We start from the raw sequence: 10,388 nt of genomic DNA on the forward strand, positions 1-10,388 counted from the left end.
TATGGACCCTCTCCTGAAAGAAACAGGAGACCTAGTTACCTGGAGCAGTGAAGACGCTGAGGTACTGAATGCCCTCTTTGCCTCAATCTTTATCAGGAAGTCTGGCCTTCAGGAATCCCAGGTCCCAGAGGCTAGGCCGAATGGCTAGAGCAAGAAAGATGCACTGTTGGTAGAAAAGGATCAGGTCAGGGAATACTTGAGCAAACTGGGCATTCACAGTTTCTTGGGCTCTGATGGGATGCATACACAAGTGCTAAGGGAGCTGCAGATGTGATTGCGAGGCCACTCTATAATCTTTTCTCAACCATTGCAACTGGGAGAATTACTTGAAGACTGGAGGAAAACAAATGTCACTACTATCTTCAAAAAGGGCAAGAAGACAGACCCAGGAACCCAGGCTAGGAAACCTCACCTTGATCCCAGGGAAGGTGATGCTGGAAACCATTTCTAAGCACATGAAGAAAATCATTATGAGTAGTCAGCATGCATTCAGCAATGGGGAATTGTGCCTGGACAACCCAATATGCTTCTACAATGAAATCACAAGCCTGATAGGTAAGGGGTTGGGGTGAGCAGTAAATATTGTCTTTGTGGTCTTCAGTAGGGCCTTCAACACTGCCCAGCATAAGATGCTCACAGAGGAGCTATTGAAGTTTGGGCTGGATGAGCAGATAGTGATGTGGATCAAAAACTGGTTGAACAGCTGGAACCAGAGGGTAGTGGTCAGTGGTGCAAAGTCTAGTTTGAAACCAGTAACAAGTGGAGTATTCCAGGGGTCAATATTTGATTCAGTCTTGTTTAACATCTTCATTAACTATCTGGAAAATAGAATGCACCCTCAGCAAATTCACACTTGACACAAAACTGAGGGAAGTGGCTTACTCACCAGGACACTATAGGAATGCTGTGTAACTATATAAATAATTTACTGATGATAAAGTTCTATCATATTGCAAAGAAATAAAAGAACATTTTCTTTTCTGGCCTAGTACGATGCATAATTCTGGGATAGAGAGACAAGTACCATTTCTACATCACCCTCTGAAAAGAAAATTAGCTCAGGAACACTTCTTATTTCCCAGATAACTGAATCCCCTCCCATTGTCTGTCAAAGCAAATATGACAAGATCATGAATTACACTAATATCATGCAGTTTAACCTTTTTCTAAATGTATTTGCTCAAAGTTTCAGTGAAGGGAAAAAGAAACAAGACCTATTACAGCTGGAATAAGGCAACACCTAGAATCTCTTTGACCTCCCTTGAATTTTATGTAATGATAGTGGCTCATAAAATGAAGGAGAAAGCTTGTTTTCTTCTTTGGCTTTAAAATCCCCAGTTCTCTGAAGCCTTAGACTGGCTATATTTCAATTTGCATAGAAGAGGCTACTATGGTAACCCTCTGTGTTGCTAGGGGAACCATTTAATAATTAGTTCCTTTAAAACTAATTCACCTTTAATAGAGTTAGAGATTACACACAACACTTCCAAAAGGTGTGAACTTTGTGGGAAAGAGTCATGCTATTGTTTATAGCAAGTAAGAAATGCACTTTTTTCTCCTTTAAAAAAGGAAGCACAATTATTCCTTTTGTAAAGTCCCCAGCTGTCCATCCATATATATTTATACAACTGGCATCCCATCTCCAGTCTCTAATGTTTTTGTTGTTTGGAAAAGATGTACTAAATATTACAAAATCTCAACAGAACTGCACCAATTCAGACTTTTCTCAAATCAGAGTCTTCACATCTCTATGGTGTTCTGCTCTAGCAAAAAAATGCATGCAGGGCAACTCTGTTCTTCCACCATCAGTAAGAAGGGATGAAGTTTATTACCAGCAACAGTAGAGAATAGACATATTGCATTGGACCATGTACCTCAGGTCAGAGAAGGCCTCAGGATGGCTGGGCAGAGCCACAAGGACAGGGACAGCTCAGTGGGGCCCATGGCTACACAGGACTGTAAGGAGCTGAAGACCAGCCCTACTGCATCAGAATCTGACTGCCCAGTGGGCTGAAATGGCATCCTGGGCCATGGGCAAATGGGGGAGATGGGCAGGGCTGGTTGGGCCTGGCAGAGCCCTCAGGGCCCAGACACTTTGAACCTGGCACTTGAAGCAGTTTTGAACTTCAGGAAAAATTGATTTCAGGTCTAGGCTACAAGGCTCAGGTGTGAATTCCATAAATGACAATTCAACAGCTGTGAAATATCAATCTGAATGCACGCTTACTACCTAATTTAACTGCTAGGAATACAGCTTTTAGAGACATTCTCTACTTGCCTCACTGCTCAGTGGGGTTTGGAAGTTTAGTGTGAGAAAGCCCAACCATTGATGACATTTTTACTTCTAATCACCATAGTTTAGTTTTATACCCCTACAAGCTGAAATGGTCCCCAAATGCACCAATCTGTCCTTGCTGTAACATGAGGCTGACACAATTAATCTGACAGTCTGACAGTCTTTTTTTTTTTTTTTTTTTTTTTTTTTTTTTTTTTTTTAATGCATGTAGCTATTACTAAAGACATCCCTTTGAAATGTGACCAGAAAAATAGTGAGGATGCATACATTTTATAATCACTGCCAATTTGTCTGGCTTTTCATCTCAAAATATTAGGTAACATCTGATAAAGAACCCTCCTCCCCATTCCCAGCACTTCTTTTAAAGCAGAACCAATGAATCTGTCTGACTCTAGGAGCTATAAAAGCAAAGCAGATGGCACACTTATCACCTAGAAAACCAATTGCACAACCTTGTCCTTTAGAAGCGTCTCTAGTGAGGAGGGAACTTGCTAATGACAGCAATTAGCATCATGGAAATACCAGGAAGGCTAGAACCTTGCAGACAACGTTTCTGATAAACTCAGGGATTGATGCTTTTGAATCCATCCAGACAGGTAGAAACCATTAGTGTCTAACGTTAATTCATCACAACTAATCAGCTCCTATGGGTTTTTAGTTTGGTGTAACAGTAGCTTGTAAGTAAATGACTCTTCCTAAATCAAGGAGAAAAGTGGAAATCTTTGTCTTCTGCAGGAGTACCAGAGCCTCCCGTTTTCATTTATTACTTTCTACTGTACGAACATTCAACATCAAGCTGTCTTGTATATGTTGTGTTTTAGTGAAAGTCACTCTTTCTCCTCTAAATAGGAAAAGAGAGAGAAGGGAGAAATGCTCCACAATTTAGTTGAATGAACTGTGTGCACAGAAACTTATTTCTATATGGCTTTAGCCTGCGATTTTATTCCGTAGTTGCAAGACTCCTTGAGAAGGTTGCAATGATAGGCACAGAAGTGCCTGGTTAGATCAGGACACGGTTTTCAAGGAACTATAGTGTGCAGAAGACTAATTTGGAAGGGCCTATGCAGCAATATACATAAACTGAGCCCTCTTACTAATCCTGATTTATTAAAATAAGTTGCAAATGTTGCATCTTATAAATTATTTTTCTTAATAACTGAGTTGCATTATAAGTACATTTTTTTCTTGGTACAGCTCACAAAAACATTTTGGTCACAACAACAGTAAGCTGACTTTTTCTTGAAGTCGAGGAACTCTATCAATTCCTTAATGAGACACATCCCTTTTTTTTCTTTAGCGCATATCCCAGGGTAAGTGCTTTCCCCCTTGTAGGTTATGGGGAAAGTAGTGAGATTGTCTTGTTCCAGTAAGTAACCTTGTGTTTTGCCCTGGTGACTCAGTGGGAGAAATCCAGAAAAATCATAATTCTAAAAATTCTCCAAAATTCCAAGTAGTTTGAGTGGTGAAAGCTCCCAAAAGCCTGAAGTAAAACAGTTCACTAATGTCATCTTCCATTTAAAACTGAATAAAATTTGATCTCTATGCAGATTTATTACACAGGTAAAAAACTCTACAACACTCATTAGGAAAAATATTTGTCAAATAAAGCTGAAATAAATCAGGTAAATCTGTTTTAAGTTCAACTATATTTATTCTCTGAATCTTCATATTAGAATTTTCATCTACAAGTTATTTTTCTTAATTTAGAGTCATTACAGGCTTATTTTAACCTGAAAAAATGTGTTTCTTATTTTATTAAGGTGAATTCTTCACAATTGCATAATTCCTTATTATTAAAAGTGGGACTAAGGGAAAATGAATGCCTGGAAACAATGATCATATATATATATAGACTATATATATATATATACACAAATATATATACACATGCCTCTTTTTCCACTTCTGTTGAGTGGTTCAGGTCTTATGCCAGGTCAACAACCTGTGGCTAAATTAAAGCTCTATCCATGACAGAAATCAGTACCTACAGTGACTCTGGGACTATCAAGGGCCTGGACAGATAAACTGGGAACTTTGACTGAGCTGTTTGATCTCTCTCAGTGCTTTCTCCAGTCAGAAAAGTGGTACATTAACAAGGCAGTGTCTGGCATCTCACACAGTCACATTTGTTCAGAAGATCAATAAAAGACCCCTGTTCACAGGGAAGTCTATCTGTTACCTTTTATAAGCCCTGAATTCACTTAGCAAACCACAAAGAACAAGAATACAATAGAAATTCATTTACTTTGATCACAGCCAGATCTTGACATTTAGTTTCTACTGTAAGGACAATAATTCTGAATGGTTCGATGTTTTTCCCCTCCCGAGCTATAACACTAAAAAGCCAGTGCTAGTAAGTACTGGAATAAAAATAATTTTAACTCAAAAGATATGAAAATATAGCAAGACTGTTCCAAGACATAAGTAGTGAAGCTTTGGTCTACCAGTTATTTTGAATATCTCTTAAGTGTTGTTTTCCACACATCTAGTAAATAAATGCACCTTTAAAAATTGCCACAGGCTATAGCTCGACAGTAAAGAAACCTAAAGATCTCAAATTGTTTACATTCAGTCAGTAAACAAATAGTTTGTGAATCAAGACTACTGTAAAAGTCAGAAATTCAAAGCAACATGAGAGAAGAGTGTGCCAAAGTTCTCCCCTTGAAACACTAATAGTCTTACATGATTAGAAAAATGTATTTCTAATAAAATAAGAGTCACTGACTTGTTTCCTTTATTGTTCTCAGTATAATTCTCTTGCCATGAAAAAAAAAAAAAGCTTTCAGAATAAAAATATTCTGCCCATGACAGGGGGTTGGAGCTAGATGATCTTTAAGGTCTCTTTCAAACCAAGCCATTCCATCATTCTTTCTAGACACTTTTTCATTTTATTTTATTTTATTTTATTTTATTTTATTTTATTTTATTTTATTTTATTTTATTTTATTTATTTTTAAAGGATACTTTTTCACAACATAATACACTTTCCTTGTGGTCTTTAGAATTTTTCTTTATGTGTTGTTGATCTTGTAAAAAGCACAAACAATAGAGTAATATTAATGTAATTGTAAAGTCTTCTGGCTTTCTTAGGCTTTTATTTTACTGGGATTTGTTATTTTGCAACCTCACACATTTCTGATGTCAGTTGTATTAATCACAATAGGAATCTAAAAAGCAAGCATCATTCAGGAATCTTGTGTTCACCATTTGAGATTGCTCACAACTCTCAGTAAGTACATCTTTAACAGGAAAACAGCTCTCTCAAAGCTGCTCACAAAGATTTCAGAGTAGCTAGCAGTGTAGAGTATCTCAGACATTGACTTCCCCAGCTATGATTTCATCTCTTTCCAGACCTGAGAGTAGACTAGACAGCCAAACCAATTTCTATTTTACAGTATCTTACCCCCAAAAACTGTGTACTTCCACACAGTTTCAGTTTAGATTAGGTCATGACATTTCTTCTGGTTGAATTTACTATAAAGCTGATCTCTTGCAATCCCTCCACATCCCTCTCCCTTTTGCAGAAGTTTGCAAGACTTCTCATTATCAAGCTCCATGTCACTTCTCCTCTCATAGGTTCCCCAAATCCCACATGGCAGTAATGACATCTGCTTCTTTTTCTTCCTGTACATCTGTCTATGTACTGGACAATATACTGCACTTTTTTGCTTCTCTCCCATGTGCTTGAGTTCAGAATATCAGTCCCTCTGCTGTGTACAGTCTATGTACATTTTATTTCCTCTCTTCATAATTTCCAGTCATATACCTAAAATGTACCTAAAAATCTTCTTGACATGCTTCTCACCAGAAACCTTTTCACCCCCAAACCCCTTCTTTTGTGTACTGGGTCTGGCTGGGATGTTAACTTTCCCTGCAGCAGCCCATACAGTGTTGTGCTCTGCACTTTTATCTAGAACAGCAGTGTTATCACACCAGTGTTGTGTCTGCTGCTGAGCAGTGCTGGCACAACATCAGGACTCTCCCTAAGCCTCTTAAAGGGTGGGCAAAAAAAAGTGAGAAAAGAAACATCACCAGGGCAGCTGACCTAAACCAATCAAAGGGATATTCCACATCATATGATGTCACACTCAGCAATAAAAGGTGGGAACAGGAAGAAGAGGGGAGGGGTGGGCTCTCATTGTGAAAACATCGGACCTCCTCCTGAACACTGGCTACGTGCATTGAGGCCCTGCTTCAAGGACGTGGTCAAGCATTGCTCATTTGTGGGAAGTAGAGAATAATTTATTTCATCTGCACTTCCACATAGCCTTTATTCGTTTAGTTTGTTTTGTTTCTGTGGGTTTTTTTTTGTTTTGTTTTGTTTTGTTTTTCCCCTCCCTTTTCCCCTTTCCCTTTTTTCCCCTTTAGTTAAATTGTTTAGTTAATAATAATCTTTCCCTAATAATAATAATAATAATAATAATAATAATAATAATAATATAATTATATAATTATTATATAATTATTATTACATATAATTATTATATAATTGTTATTATATATAATAATAATTATAATATATTATATATATATATTATAATATATATTATATATATTATATATATTATATATATTATTATTATTTTCCCTCTAAATTATCCTTATCTCAACCCATGAGTTGTTCTTTACCTTACTTCTTCCCCTCCTCATCTAAGGAAGGGGAGTGAGAGAGCAGTTGTGGTGTTTAGCTGCCTATCACAATAAAACCACCACATCTTGCCAAATAATGTATATTAATATACATTAATATACAAAAAGCTGAATATACAGCTTTTGTATATTAACCCCATTGTGTCTGGCCAATAGTAATGGAAATCACTGATCTGAATAGCAGTAAATATAACTGGCAAATAGATAAGTAATTTATATGTCTCAACAGTCTGTTTTCCATTTCTTTGCATAGTTTCTTTCTGATTTCTTTCCCCAGATGAATAGCCTATGACTCAATAACACTATAAAATCCCCTGAGATTATAAATTCTAGTACAGAGTTTAGAAGTTGCCATACTGAGTCCATCCAGAAGGTCGAAGAGGTGTCAAGTTCCTGAGAATTGTGACTGTGGTCTCACTTTACTTGTCATGGGGGATAAGATTTTGGGATTTTGTTAGCATGGACCATGGAAATCTCGTATAGCACAAAGAACTGTAAATTTCACAAATCCTTACAACAGCTTTATTTATGGCATGTGTTGGTGATGAGTTTCAAGTTCATAAAGTAAATACTTTGTCCTTCATGAACTGTACAGTTCTTAGTCCATCAAGTGACACTATGTAGTGTCAGACTGTTTTTGAAGAAGACTATACAATAAAACCTATACTGTGCTTGCCCCAACCACCTGTTGCACTTGCAGCTCATGTTTCTGCTTTGACCCCAAGAACATCTGGCAGAAACTGGTAGTCAGCAGTTTGAGAAATAGATAACACTGAAAAACAAATCAGCTAACATTTTGGACAAAATTTTCTTAATAACAGAAGTAAACGTAAGACTTTAGTGTGTTACCAGGCCTTTGATGAGATCTTAGTGATATGCTGCCGAACTAACTGCATTTAAGTTTTGGTTGAGATCAGGAAACAAATTACATTGTGCTCAGGATTTTTCTTCAGCCAAGCATTTAATCCTGAACAAGAGATAATGAAAGTATTGATGACTTTGACAACTTTTGTTTCAAAACTCATTTTATGAAATTGGCTTATCAGGATTTGGAATTTTTCCCTCTAAACTTTTTACAGAGTTCCGTTATAAATTTAATTGTGTCAGAATTTAAGCCATAAAGTTATATGAATCATGGCTCTCAAACATATTTTTTCTAAGCAGCTCATGATGAAGTAAAAGGAATTTACTCCACTGTTTATTAGACTTATAAATCTCTCCATATAAGTGCCTGAGTCCACCACTTCAGGATGCATCCATACAAATACCTTACTTCTAAGTTCAAGCTGTTATTCAAGCTAAAAACCCTGTATTGACCACACAACGTGTTACCTCAGATTTTGGCTTTAGTCCAGAACAAGGCAAATGGCAGCCCTAGCAGAAATATTTTGTGCTTAAAGGGAAGCACATTTCTGTTTTTCAAACACAGAAACACAAATTTTCTGGCTTCTGCAGAAATTTTGCCTTTTACAAGCAGTGTTGAAGAGGTGTCATGAACAGGTTGGTGCTGGGAGCCAGAGTCCACATTTGATTACAGCTGTCAAGGATGCACAGAGCGTATGTGTACACAGTGAGGTCAAATGATTCTCTGAAGTGAGGGCACCTCAGAGAAGCAACCAGTAAGACAAACATTTATGACAGAATATTGCTTATGTGTCCTTAATTCCTAAAAGCCTAAAGGATGATAAGATCTCTGTATGATAACTTGCTTTGGATGGCCATCATGACTGTATATTTAAACAGGAAAACGACTGACACCTGGAATAACTTACTGCAACAAGTTCCTTAAGAGGCAAAGAGAAGCTTCCAATAGATATAGCAGCATACCTTAAATGTTTTGTGGCTAATGACCCAAAGGAATAAAGACAGAGCCGGTTCCTTGTTCTCTTGAGGAAACTAACAGGAGGAGACTGAAAGGGCTCAGGCCTTGAAAGGTCAGTGAAAAAAAAATTCTCAATGGTGGAACAACTTTTATGGTTAGTCCTTGCACACAATGAGACCTATAGTTTCTCAGGAACTTGTTCAATGAGATATCGCCCGCAACGCCCCCAACCCTCCCCCCCCCCCCCCCTTTTTTTTTTCTGCTACTATCACTGTCCTGCTGGGAACAGAACTGATGAACTGATGTCACGCTGTACTGCTGGGATTTTTGCAAGACATGGGATTCCCTGGGACATATATTTATGAAGAAAATGGACTGTGGAAAGGTGACATAGAATTTGAATTCTGATGGCCACTGAGGCCATGGGAGATGATACAATTCCCTTTACCGTTCCTACCTGCCTTACACACTCATCACTCCTCTCTTGGGAAATGTTGAGACTTTTAGAGCATCTTATGGGCAGAAGATTCCCTTACATTACCATGAGAATTAGTGAAATTATGGGTTAAGAGGTTTGGCAGAATTGCATGGGACTTACACATGCAATGTCAGAGTTCTTGAGATTTATTTTGCTTTGTTTTGTTTTTCCTAAAGTGTAAAGAGGAAATGGCTAATTGGCAATCATTGTATCGCCTTAAGTTGAAAGTGTGAGTGTAGTAGAAAAAGTGCAACCATTTCCTTTCTTACTCAGTGATTTTCCTTCCTGTGTGATTTTAGTCTTACGTACCTATTTTGCAGACTAAAATAAGCTTTTAGCATTATTTACTGCTTAGTCCTGCTGAGCCAGCACGCCCCCAGGGGAGTGAGCTGCACTCTATTAGGACTCCCACGTAAGCAGCAACATGAATAAGTGAGTTTGAATCACATAATCTTTTCTACTGAGGGTGTTCGTGACTGTCTTGGTAAGAACCTACTTGCCTTTTCAGTCCCAGATCAAGCTTGCAGGGCTGGCAGTCAGGAATACTATTCTTTAAGCAGAGTTTGATTTACCACATTCAGTTTAATGGAAATGTCTGGGGAAAAAAATTAGTGAAGAATTTATATTTGCATTAACTGTCAACAAACAGGATCAACACAGCCTCTTGGAGATAGTTCTAGTACAGTTTTGATTACATGTTATTTGAGAATTGCAGATGATAATTAAACTTGAAATAAGCTTAATATAATTCACAGAATATCAGTTTTGTTTAGCCTGGTGAGATACTCCTATACCCTTTCTATTCATGCATCTTTAGCCAAATCTACAGTTTACTCCCCTCTGATGTAAATATTAAGAACAAATCTGCATCTGGAGATCTGCAGACTTGCATTAGAAACTGTGTCAGAAGAAAATATATACCGAAGTGGCTAATTGAATGACTGCTTTAAAAAAATGAAGGGGAAAAAGAGATGGGAAGCCACTAAACTATAAATGGGGGGTGGGGGAGGGAGAGGGGGAGAGAATATGATGCCTGTGGGAAGAATAACATTCAATTCTGAGAGGAATGAGTGTTGTAAACAGTTTCTTTTTCTATCTTTGGGTACTATCTTGTGACATTAGAGAGAGAAGTTATTAGACCA

The sequence above is a fragment of the Aythya ferina genome (genome assembly GCF_964211825.1).
Source record: "Aythya ferina genome assembly, chromosome: 1".
NCBI classification, from domain to species: Eukaryota; Metazoa; Chordata; class Aves; order Anseriformes; family Anatidae; genus Aythya; species Aythya ferina.